General features: G+C 40.5%; 1 protein-coding gene across 23 annotated transcripts in view; it reads left to right on the top strand.

The window, feature by feature from the left end:
• Window positions 1-12,034, top strand: part of NCAM1 (neural cell adhesion molecule 1) — a 337,864-nt gene that overhangs the window by 193,055 nt on the left and 132,775 nt on the right. The window lies entirely within an intron of this gene.

The following is a 12,034-nucleotide window of genomic DNA, read 5'->3' as shown; positions in this document are numbered from 1 at the left end:
GTGCTAGCTTCCTCTGCAGTAGCAGTCACCATGTTATACACATTATAGGTGCTCCATACATATAGTAAGTGAATTTATGCATCTCTATCAGCTAGAGACAAGTGTGACCTTGGGTGTGGCTGTTTCAGCCCATTATCAAGTATGTTATGGAGATGTGTTGTGTGCATATTTCTCCTAAGGTGGAATGGTGGTGTCACTGCACCCCCATACTGAACAATTCCTACTGATTGTCTCCTTGCTGCATAGCATGGACTATGAGAAAACCACTAGAGAGCTTTTCTTCTTTTTCTCCTCTGGAAAACTTTGCTTCCTTAGTGTGATAGTCACAGGAGGGCTTGGTCAGTAAAGGCTTGACCTAAGCCAACTGGGAGCAGTTCTATCTCTATTCATTTTTAGCTCTGAAGAGATTCAGACTTGTGGTCAGATCCAAGATATTCGAGTTGCTGGCAGGAAATTCTTTATGTGCCTTCTAAATTAATTTAAGCCTATTTGTCTTTTTCAAGGTAGGCTGTGGTAGAAACAAAGGGCCTAGTTGATATTATTAGTGAGCCCGGGCAGGGCCTGTCAGGAACCCTACTCTGGATGCTTTCAGCTTTCAGGAGGACACACAGCCACCTGCCCCATCACCAGTGAAGGTCAACGGTGCAGCTCGCTGTGCTTCCAGGGCATTTTCTCCAAGCCCATCTTTTGCTCAGAGATTCATTAATTGTGAGGAAGAACATGCGTTCAGATTAGCTTAAGGGAAAAAGGAGGGATATGTTGGGAGAAGCATCTAATGGAAGCTAAGATCTGGTGTCTGGCCCCTCACAAGGGACTAGAATTGGCATATTAGTTAAGGAGAATGTGGGCCTTTATGACAAGTATATCCTGGACTCCAGAGGCCTAGCACAGTATAAATTTATTTCTCTTGTTCATAAACTTCAATAGCTGGGTGGGGCAGGCTGTGCTCCACAGTCATTCAGGGCTCCAGGATGACAGAGCTCTGCCATCAGAACATCACTATTCAGGCCAGGCAGACAGGTAAGGGAGAGTGGAGGATTGACCAGGTGGTTTTGTGGGCCAGTCATGGAGGTGACATACATCACTTCCGCCCACAGCCCATTAGCCAGGACCCAACCATAGGGCCATGGCTTACTTCAAGCGAGGCTGAGAAATGCAGTCAAGCTGAATGCCCAAGAGGAAAGGGAAGGGTATTTGAAAGATGGTTGGTAATCTCTTCCACCACCAGCAACTCCGAATCTATCTGGAACCAGGTTAATTACTTCCTTTGCCCTGACAGAGAGCTGTGTATCCCTCTATGCTAAATACTGTTAAGGTGCAAAGGGCACGAATGATGTTTTTTTGTGAGAGAGAAAATGCATATTCTCTCCATCCTCCTGTGAGCCCTGCAGTCCTGCTGTGTGGACACTGATCAAGCTTGCTGAAGCAGCCATCCAGCTGGAATTCAGCAAGGCCCTTCACGGCCCCCTTGCCCTGTGCAGGGGTAAAACGTCAGCTGGGCTGTGAGCATATTCTGTGCAGGGCTCACCTCACACAGTTAACACTACGCACAGAAGTCATGTCTGTAAGACACGGAAGGAAAGTCAGTATTCCCAGAAGACTCTGACCTAAATTTTGAACCAGGCTGTGAGAATTTGCCTTTTTTAACAAGGAAAGAAAAAAAATGAAGAAAAGGCAGGTTCCCCCAAATGACATCTGTTCAGTTCTGTCTCAGTACCAGGTAGTGTGTGTTCCTTAATTTTACCCCGAGGGTGAAAGGAGCTTCTCCATCTTTCCTTTCATGGTTTCTGTAGTGTGGCTTCTTCCCAACATGGCAGTCGGTGCAACTCTGTGCTCCTGAGCTTAGCCGCACAGCTTCGAGAAGGGCGCAGATGAGTTTGGGATCAGGCATATCAGGAAGTGTGTGTGTGTGTGTGTGTGTGTGTGTGTGTGTGTGTGTGTCTTTAGGAACTTCTGAGGAGTGATTACCACTGTCCATTCTCCCTGCTCAATGTTTGCATTAGCACAGATGTTACCAGGATGAGAGAGACGTCAGTCTGACCCACTCTTTAGAGGGTGGCCCTAGGCCTCCTGGGACTGGAGCAGAGTGGCCTCCTTCCCACACCTGAGGCCTCTTCTACAGGAACCATGTGTCCTGATTATTCCACAGGTCACTTCTCAGAAATGTCGGGGATACAGAAATGCTGGTGCCAGTGTGTAGGGTATAGGTATAGGGAGCAGAATTCTTTTCTTGGATTCGGGAGCATGTGTTGCAAGGACAGAAGTCTGTACCCAGGTGGTCCCATTGCTCTGCACTATTGAGGGAGGAATTATGTCCCATGTGTGTTTAGTTGCAGAGTCACCAGCTAAGGAAAGACAAGCTCAGGAAGGAAGCCCTTAGTAGATGCTGAAAAGTCTTCTCTTTGTTCTTTGTGCCCGAAGCAATAGGTTTGTAATTATGACGGAAGGAGAGGTTGCTGTTCAGAAGAGTGTTTCAGATATCTCTGTGTTGTGTCGTTGCTGTGTTCTTCATGCATTACTTAGGAATGTACTTTGTCCTTCTTTCCAAGGACGTAAACTAACAGTTTTCTCTTTTTCTTTTCTTTATTGCTTTGCCTTCTAACGTGGTGATCTGTTGCTGTGTCCCATTGCAATGAAATGCCTTCATCTATTTCACATCAAAATAAAAAGGTAAGAACTGAAAATGGTGTTCATTTGCTGAAGCAGCACCAACTAATATAACAAGCAAAAAGAGTTGCATTTTAATCACTGAGGATTTTTTCACTTTAAGAGAAAACATGATTGTGAGGCCCTCAATTCTATTATCATTGTTTTCACTGATTAATTTCCTATCTCCTAGGGCCTGGTGTTGAACAGGGGACAGATGTGTGTGTGTGTGTGTGTGTGTGTGTGTGTGTGTGTGTTGTGTATGTGGGGGGTTCTTTATGAGTTTTTATCAGTGGCTTCCAAACATGGGAGCCATTCGCAGACATTTCACAGTTTAGCTCTATAAAGACTGAAATATTAAGTGAAAGCTGGTGAGAAGAGTGTTAATATTGCTCCATCTTTGCACTCTGAAGAAAGATTAATCCAACTAATAATGGATGTAGTTTGGGGTTTTATTAAACTTGTGGCCTGACAGGGGAGAGACCACCTGGAATCTCTGCCAGATAGGAAAAGTTACAGTTTTGTAGCTGCCAGACACACACCTACCATGTATTCTGTTGCATTTTTTATTGTGGTAAAAACATATTTATCATCTTAATAATTTTAGTTATAATAGTGTTAAGTATGTTCACATTGTTATCCAACCAATCTCCAGAACTTTTTCATCTTGCAAAACTAAAACTTCTATGCCCATTAAACAACTCCCCTTTCCTCCCCTCTCCTAGCCCCTGGTAACCACCATTCTAATTTCTGTTTCTATGAATTTGACTACTTTAAATACACCATATAAGTATTGCAGAATCATAGTATTTGTATTTTTGTGACTGGTTGATTTCACTTAACATGTCCTCAAGGTTGATCCGTGTTATATCATGTGACAGGATTTCCTCCCTTTTCAAGGCGGATAATATTTGATATATGTATATAGCACATTTTGTTTATCCATTCATCTGTCAATGCACACGTAGATTTTTTCACCTCTTCACTATTGTGAATAGCACTGCTATGAAGATGGCTGTCCACATATCCCACTGTATCTTTTGATTGGATTAATTCTGCTAGTATGTATGTCCATTCCCAAATTGAATTCTTACTGCCTCTTGTATTATTAAATTTTCAAAATCGCCAAGCCCTCCAGCATTAATGGCTCCTCGAGCTAAACATTCATCTTGAGGCTTAGAGACTGACAGGTATTTATCCCCTTCCCCGTAATTCATCACTACTTTTTCTCCTCTGCTTCCCTTTCCTGTATATTTTGGGCAGAAGGCTGTGGAAACACATGTTCCCCCACCACACTCCTCATTACCCTCACACTGGGTTGGCTGTCCTTTGTAACATTTGCAAGTATTTTCTCGGTAATATATATCATCTCATGTAAACAATGGGAACTGAGGATTAGTTATGAAAATCAAAGCCTCTTGATGTGGAACAAGCTTGTTCCATAAAAAGAGAGAACACCGTGTGGCTGTTAAGAGGCAGATGGTTGCTGTCTATTCCTCCCAGTTCCCTAATGGGGCATGTTGGATCACGCAGTGGCCAATGTTACCTGAGCTTGTTTTCTGTAGGGCTGTGGGCACAAGACCTTGCCCATCATACACCTGAATTTCTGATGGCAAAAAAAAAGCACTCTTTTCTAAAAGTTCTCTTGAGTGTTCCTAAGTGTGTGAGAATAGTGGAAAGGGTGGGTGCTAAGAAGGTGAGTGGGTAGGGCGATTTCCATGATGTTGTCAACCAAGCAACGTGGCTTAACTACAATCTCAGATGTCCTACCAGAGCAGCATCTGTAGGTAGGCATGCGACTCACCTTTAGAAGAGCAAGTTGAGGAAAAACAACCATTTTCTGATTATTAAAAAAATAGATATTATATCTGTAAGAAAATATCAAGAATATGCTTTCAGTGATATTCTTTAATGTGATTTTCATGACTTACAGTAGCCATTTCATTATTGAGAAAACAAGTGAATGGGCATAATTAAATGACAACATTAGCAGTGTTGAGAGTGTGTCCTACACTATGTTCTTGAGACAGAAAACAAGCTTAGGCATGGGGTGAAGTGAGTAAGTATGAGAAATATAGTGTGTCAAACCCATGCAAGGCTCCAGAGCACAATGAGGAAGCTCTGGATTCATAGAATGCACCTGCTAGTGGTATATGCCCTGGGCAAGTGGAGATCCTGCCCCTTCGGCCTCCCGCTCCAGGATGTTCAGTGTCATTGGTACTTTGAGCCTTTGAGAGCAGTTCAGAAATTGATTTTCTTACCAAATATTTTGTGTGTACAGTAAAACCTTGGATTGCGAGTAACTTGGTTTGCAAGTGTTCCGCAAGATGAGCAAACATGTCTAATACATTTTAACGTGGTAAACGAGCGATGTCTTGCAATATGAGTAGTTTGTTTTCGGAACGAATTATGCTTTCAAACCAAGGTATTACTGTATTCCTCCTTGCTCTGTGTGGGAAATCGGAGACATGTTGGACTATGCAAATTGCCTTGGAGCAAACCTGCCAGGCCACGGAGGCAAGGCTGGTTAATACTCACAAATCAATAAAATGATCAACATGTTTGGTAGGAATCCCAGGGCCAACTATTCCTTGACGCTCAGTAATGAGAAAATTTGAAAGCAGGTTTTCCTGCATGTTATATGGGTCTGTAGAGTATCCCCCTTTTTTTTCCTCCCAAAAATTAATAAAATCAATAGAATACAATGAATCTCCCTTATGGTTTCATTTACTTCCACATTAATTTGGAGGTAAACAAGGTTCGACAGAAGGTACTTATTCCGGATTTTTATTTTAGTGCAGTTTAAACTGAAATTTAAAAAGGTAATGCATAGTGATAGGAATAGAATGAGAAAAGAGATGGTTTTAGACATTAGATCATTTTTTAGAAATCAAATCACTGCAAAATATGCAGATAGAAATGCACAGCAGTCTTACTGGGGAACTGAGTTTTAGGTTTCAGTAGCGACAAGATCTGGACATTATTCCTGTTAGGAATTATAAATGACCTATGAGGGGAAAAGGAACAGGTGTATGGGGTGGGTGAATAGCTCTTGGGGAAAATGCACAGGGCACAGCTAAAGAACGGGAAGCAGGAGGGGTGACCGGAGGAGGGGCAGGGCAAGCACAGAAGAGGCACCGTGGTGCAGTGACTGAGCCTCACCCCAAAGCAATTTAATCTGAATTTCTACAGGAGGGGTCCAATAGGGACATTATATTCTTAAAGCCTTCAGAAACGTTCTTTAGGTCTAGGCAGTGTTGAGAACCACTGATCAAGAGAAAAGGCAAGAGAAATGCTAATGAATTTGTCAAGAAGCAGGCGTTTTGAAAAAGACACTGAACGTTTACCGGAGAGTAGTGAAGCTAGAAGGAGGCCAGGCTATGCAAGGTGAAGAGAAAAATGAATAAAACCACAGAGCCTATGAGTAGGAAGTACATAGTCAAGGAATTTGGCAGGAAATGGAAGGTGAGAGCAACTGAGGAGTGAGAGGAATAATAGCAGGGTCAAATAAAGGGTTTTGTTTTGGTTCTAAAAGATAATAAGGTTTCAGAAAAGCTGCTCAAGAGAGAGAGAGGATAAGTGTAGGAAGTGATGACATTAAGAGTGGAGTGGGTTATGACCTAGAATTCATGGGAAAGGGAGCAGAGAGAGGATCTTCTTTCTTTAGTGAAGAATGGAGGGGAAGATGTGGGCAGATGAGACACACACACACACACACACACACACACACACACACACACACTCACACCAGTGGGGTGGGCCTTCTCTGTGGTAGAGGCAGCGAGGCTCTCCACTGAAACCTGGGCTGGTGACTGAGGAGAAGCTGGCAGTTTAAGCAGATGGGGAAACAGGCTGGAATAGTTCCTGTGGGGTCTGGGTTAGGGAGACCACGAGACATGCATGATGAGCAGCCTCCATGCTTCCCAAGTTGGCCGTGTTTGAATCCAATTCATCAGGTTTGCAAAGATTTGTTTTCTGTTTGTCTCAGTCATCTGTGACTCAGGTGCTGGAATATAGGCAAAATGAGTGGTAGACATGGTCAGGGGCTGGGAATTGAGGGGTTTAGGAAAATGTCATGGCAGTGCAGGTGGCCGGGCTTTCCAAATCATTAATTCTGAGGCTTGGAAGGAATAAGGGAGGCCAATATAGACCAAGGAGGGATAACAGACCCTTTGGAGTTGAACGACCGAAGGGCTCTGTGGGAGTGGTCAGACTAAGGACATGGATTCCAACATGAAGGGACATGGATAGAGGATGCCAGGGAAGGCTGGGCTGATGCTGACCAGGCGGAAGACAGCTCCCTGCCTGTCCTGGGGAGGGTAAGAAAGGGATAGTGTAATCGGAGAGTTTCCAGTTTTACTTAAGACCAAGAAGAGAAGGAGAGATCGAAAAACAGATGGCGGGGTAAAAAGTAGCTTAGTTGTCCTAAAGCAGACTATAACAGGAAGATGTGGTTGGTTTGAATAAACCCTTCCTTTAAGAAAAAAGGGTGTGTGTTAGGGAGGATAGTAGTGTGGTGGTTTCTTTTCCCTTTAAGACCAGGAAATTAAAGAACTTTAGTAAAATGTAGAAATAGCTTAAATAAATGAATATTTTATGTTCACTGTGTTATCTAGAAACCCAGCTGTTTGCTGACCATTAAAGAAGACAGTTATGGACCTGGTACTAAGTTATTTAAAATGGAAACTCTGAAAATATATTTGTTGAAAGATGTTTCATGGCTTGAATTCTCCGTTATGCTTTTGGCCTTTGCAGAAAGAAGGAAATAACATTATGTACAAACGCTGTTTAATTACTCATTAATCTGACATTTTGATGGCATTAGGCAACAAATTTGAGACTCAACATTGTGATTGTTTCTAAGATGTATGACATCTCCAAAAATATGAAACCTACATTTCGAAATTACTCTCGTCAAAGACTGATTGTGGCAAAACTCATTATTAGAGCCTTCTGTACCTTAAAAGCTTTAAATGAAACACTGCAATTTACAGAATTCATTACTGTGCACAACTAATTAGAACTTTAAAGGAAATCGCAGTAGGGAATTAGACATTTTAACTAGCATTTCCTTGAGCTGAAATGTTCTTCAGAATAAAGGTTGTTTTGCAGCAAACGAGACTCTTGAATTTTACATACATATATAGACACACACACTAAAGAGTAGCGTGTTTGACCAGCCATGTTTGGAAATCATTTTTGTTCTCCATTCAGACAAAAGAAAAAGCAACAAAGGCAACAAGGGAAAGACAAGACAGAAATGCAAATTAGATGGCCATAGTGTCCTCAGAAGCCAAACAAAAACACAGACGTATCTAATTAGTTTCCAAAGCCAGCTTTACCCTAGGAAAAAAATTCTCATCTAAGAAAACAGCAGTGAGAGCTGTGTGAGTCCCAGGTGTATGGGTGATTACAGCAGAGAGCAGGAAAAGCCACTGCTGTTCGGCTCAGCTGCCTCTGTGTTACACAAATGTGTTTACAGAAAGAATATAAAATTGACCATGGATAACTCCCTCTTTCCCAAAATTGATTAATTTCTCGATGTGCTGGCAGATTTTTACATGGATGGGGATCGGGTGTGAAAGATGAATGTGTAAATCAACAGCAGGTGGGAAGTTGAATTTGTCTGGCCCAGCTGCTGGTCCATGCCTGCCCTATTCTTTGGTTATCTCAGTCCAGCATCTGTCATGGAGCAGGACTCACGGGCTTCTGTCTTCCCGGGGCTGGCTGGGGAGCCACAGGGTTGCCTGTGTCTCGTGACAGCTCAACACCCTAGAATAGCAAACAGCAACAATGACAGCCCCGTCACTATTAGCAGGAATTGAGAGTTGAGCTGGGTATTTTTTATATTGCACTTGGGTACTTCTCTTGGCATAGACACCTGCTTTCCACTCCACCTTGAATTTGGGTACTGCATTATCTGGGCTCTTCTACAATACCTCCTTGCTTGGTAATAAAACTCTTATATTTGAATGTGCTTTTCTTTGTATTTTAATCTTGGTGATGGTGCATAGTGATTAAAAAAAAAAAGACCTGTTTTCTTGTCTTTTAGATTAAGTCTTGAAGGAACAGTGATTTTCCACACGTTCTGGAAATCTCTATGGAATTTTATCACCTAGCAGACCCACATTTTCAGCATCTCCTAACATCATAGAGTTTTAGAGCTGAGCATAACCTTTAGAGGTCATCTTCCTGACTCTTCCAATCTAGGAATCCTTCCTCTGCCCACCCATCCTCTGTCATGAGATGGATGAGGCTTACTGTGATATCCAGGCGAATGGCAGATGCCTCTCTCTGACAGCACCACTTGGGGCATTGTTCACTAATGCTTAGCTTACCTTCCTTGGATAATAGCGAGGGTTGATGTTTCCCCAAGACTTTCTTAAAAGAGCGGCCATGGAATAGAGAGGGGGATTGGAATCAATGGAATTGTAATAGATAAGCATGATATTGGGGGTGGGAGGGCAATACATGGGGGGAGGGGGGTTGTTACTCTGTGAGGGTGAAAAGGATAACTATTGCATTGTTCTGTACACATGAAACTAACAATAAAAAAATAAAAAAAGAGCAGCCAGACTGCCATTTTCCTTAGGGGATTGTTTGGACAGATCTTATCTTCAAAATAAAATCATAATTACTAGTGTCATATAAAAATGTTCTACAGAAAATATTGACTGATTATTGCTGGCAGACAGGAAATTAGATCTTTGATATCTATTTTAAAAGAGATGAGCGAAATGGTTTTAAGTTTAGCTACAGCATAGGATGTTATGTTCAGTGCTACTTCACTGAACTATTTAGCTCATGTATCTTTTTTATGTTCATAATCTGGGCAGTGATTTCCTCGACCATTTGTTTCCATTGGAAGTTTTTTTGTAAAGAATCTAACTCCTAGTAAACTGAAATAGTTTAAGGAATTATTCTTTATTGTCCTGTGAAGTTGCAGGAAACATCAAATATTAACCTTATGCTGTCATCAATTTGATATGTGGCCAGGTTTATCATCTCTTTATGCACACATATTTTCATGGCCTTTTTATTTTTTCATCCTTAAACCTTAGCTGAAATATTTTGAGGCTTGTTATATACCACATTTGTTTTTATGTCTATTTGCAATCTTTTGGGTAGAGAGAGATAAGACAAAGTATTATTGTTTACAAATTCCTGGCAGAATTGACTTCAGTAATCTCTGTAGATTTTCAGTAAAACAGAGGTTGTCAAAAAGGAAAAGATTAAAAAGAAAATCCCAAATAATTTGGAAAAAATCAAAGTTGATCTGAATAGAGAATCACCCATAGAAATGATGAATGTTCGATTAAAAACTTTTAAAGAGACTCAAAGATCTGTGCTGGTGATATTTTAATTTGTCAAGGAAAGATTGTATGCAAATATAAAATTGTAGCAACTTAGAGTTGGAAATTCCTTAGAAATAAAAACCCATGCAGCCTTTTCATGAATATCTAAAGTAATGAGACATTCCCTACCATGATAACAAACATTTACTGACACAAATTCGGTGCCAGGCACTGTCTCAGGTGTTGGAATACAATATTGAACAGGACGGAGACAAAGAGACAGTTCCTACTGTCATGGATTACATTTGAGTGGATTTCTTATCTCATATAGCAAGCTAAGCTGCTAAAAATCTGTTCCTTACCTTATTCAGATCCTCCCTCTGAGTCTTCAGACTCAGAATTCAGGGTTAGGATTACCTTACAGATTTTTTAGTTCAGCCTCCTACCAATTCCTGAAGCCTCTCTGTGGAAGCTTGTATGTTTCTGGTAAAATCGAACAGTTTTTCACTTGAGGGCCAACAGAATATACTGAGGCTATTTGTCTCCCTGTTTCTAGCCAGTAGAGTTCTCCTAAGGGAGGCTGCCTGAGATTTGGTTCAGTCTTTTGTTAGCCATGGCATACTGTTGCCTGACATACAGCTGATGGTCAGCTGCAAACCTTAGGCCTCTTTAACATTAATTGCTTTGGAGCCAAGTCTCCTACATCCTGTACTTGGATACATATTGGATTTTTTTACCCAAAATGTCAGACTTTCTTTTTTGTAGTCATCTCATTTATATTTCATTATGGTTAAAATTGGTCCATGTTCCAGTTTATTTTGAAATTTATTAGTCCTGATTATTTTCTCTAAACATTTTTAATTGATTATTTCACCTGTAAAAGACTTTTGAGCATTCACCTTCGATATATGTGTATTTATTATTTTATGAATTATGTATGTGTCATTAGCTAGTATCTCAAGCCATAACATATACTTAAGTTTCAAATAGTGAATCAAATCCATATTTCAAGGTCATTTTGATTATTTCAAATTTTTTATTGATTTCTGATCAGATCTCATTAGCTCATTGTTGTTTTTGTCTCATATGGTTGGCATAGTGTTCATACTAGGAACAGCAGAACTGTCCACACTGCCATTTTCTGGTAGTTTGTTTGTGCTTTCTTTGTTAATATTATCTCCAATCCATGATTACTTTTTAAAGCAAGTGCTCCATTTTGATACGATTGGTTTAGTTAAAATTAGATAATGCAATCCATAATCCACTTAACAGAATTCAACTAAAGGTCTGTGTGTGATGATACAGTGAAAGAGAGCAAGCAAGCAAGAATTAGTCCTCTAATTGTCTATTGTTATAGAAACACTCATACTCCTTATATCCCTTACATGACAAGCCATCCTCTCAATTACAGACCAGGTGACAATATCACTGTCGGTCAGTGTATTTAAAATGTCAGTGAAGCTTAACTTTTTTAAGTTTACAAATAGACAGAAATAGCTTTAATATTATCTCCCCACACTTTAATGAACCATATTTCATACTTCTTGGGGTATACTCACCCTACTTGAGTGATCTTCCCTCTGGCATATCAGTTATCGCTATAAAATTTTTTCATCCATATTTTTTGATAGTTCGCCTATAGGTATTTATCCCAGTCGTATATAAAAGTAGAGTGAAAAAGGAAAAAGATGAATTCTTGGAAGACTTAAAACCTCTCTCTAGGTTGACATCATTCTGTTCATCAACATTTTGAGGTACAGTTTTGTTGTGTTTTATTTTGGGGGGCTTACTTTAAATGTGCCTCTAAGGTATTGCATTGTTTACAGTTTTATTTTTTAAGACACAGTTTTTTAGCTAGATATGAATAATCCTAATTGTGTTGACAAAGTGCCACTAATTTTTCCATATTGGCTGGAAGATTATCATAAGACACATAGTCAAATGATTTGCTTCTAGATATCCATGTGGTAATAGCGACTACCACTTATTGGATCCTTACTCAGTGACAGGCTGAGTAGTAGGCTCTTTATAAATGTTATTTCATTTGATTCTAATGGGAAACAGAAGAGATTTTGCTCCTAGCTTACAAATTC

The sequence above is a fragment of the Hipposideros armiger genome, unplaced genomic scaffold (assembly GCF_001890085.2).
Source record: "Hipposideros armiger isolate ML-2016 unplaced genomic scaffold, ASM189008v1 scaffold_437, whole genome shotgun sequence".
In the NCBI taxonomy this organism is placed as follows: domain Eukaryota; kingdom Metazoa; phylum Chordata; class Mammalia; order Chiroptera; family Hipposideridae; genus Hipposideros; species Hipposideros armiger.
This window is presented reverse-complemented; position numbering and strand designations above follow the sequence as displayed.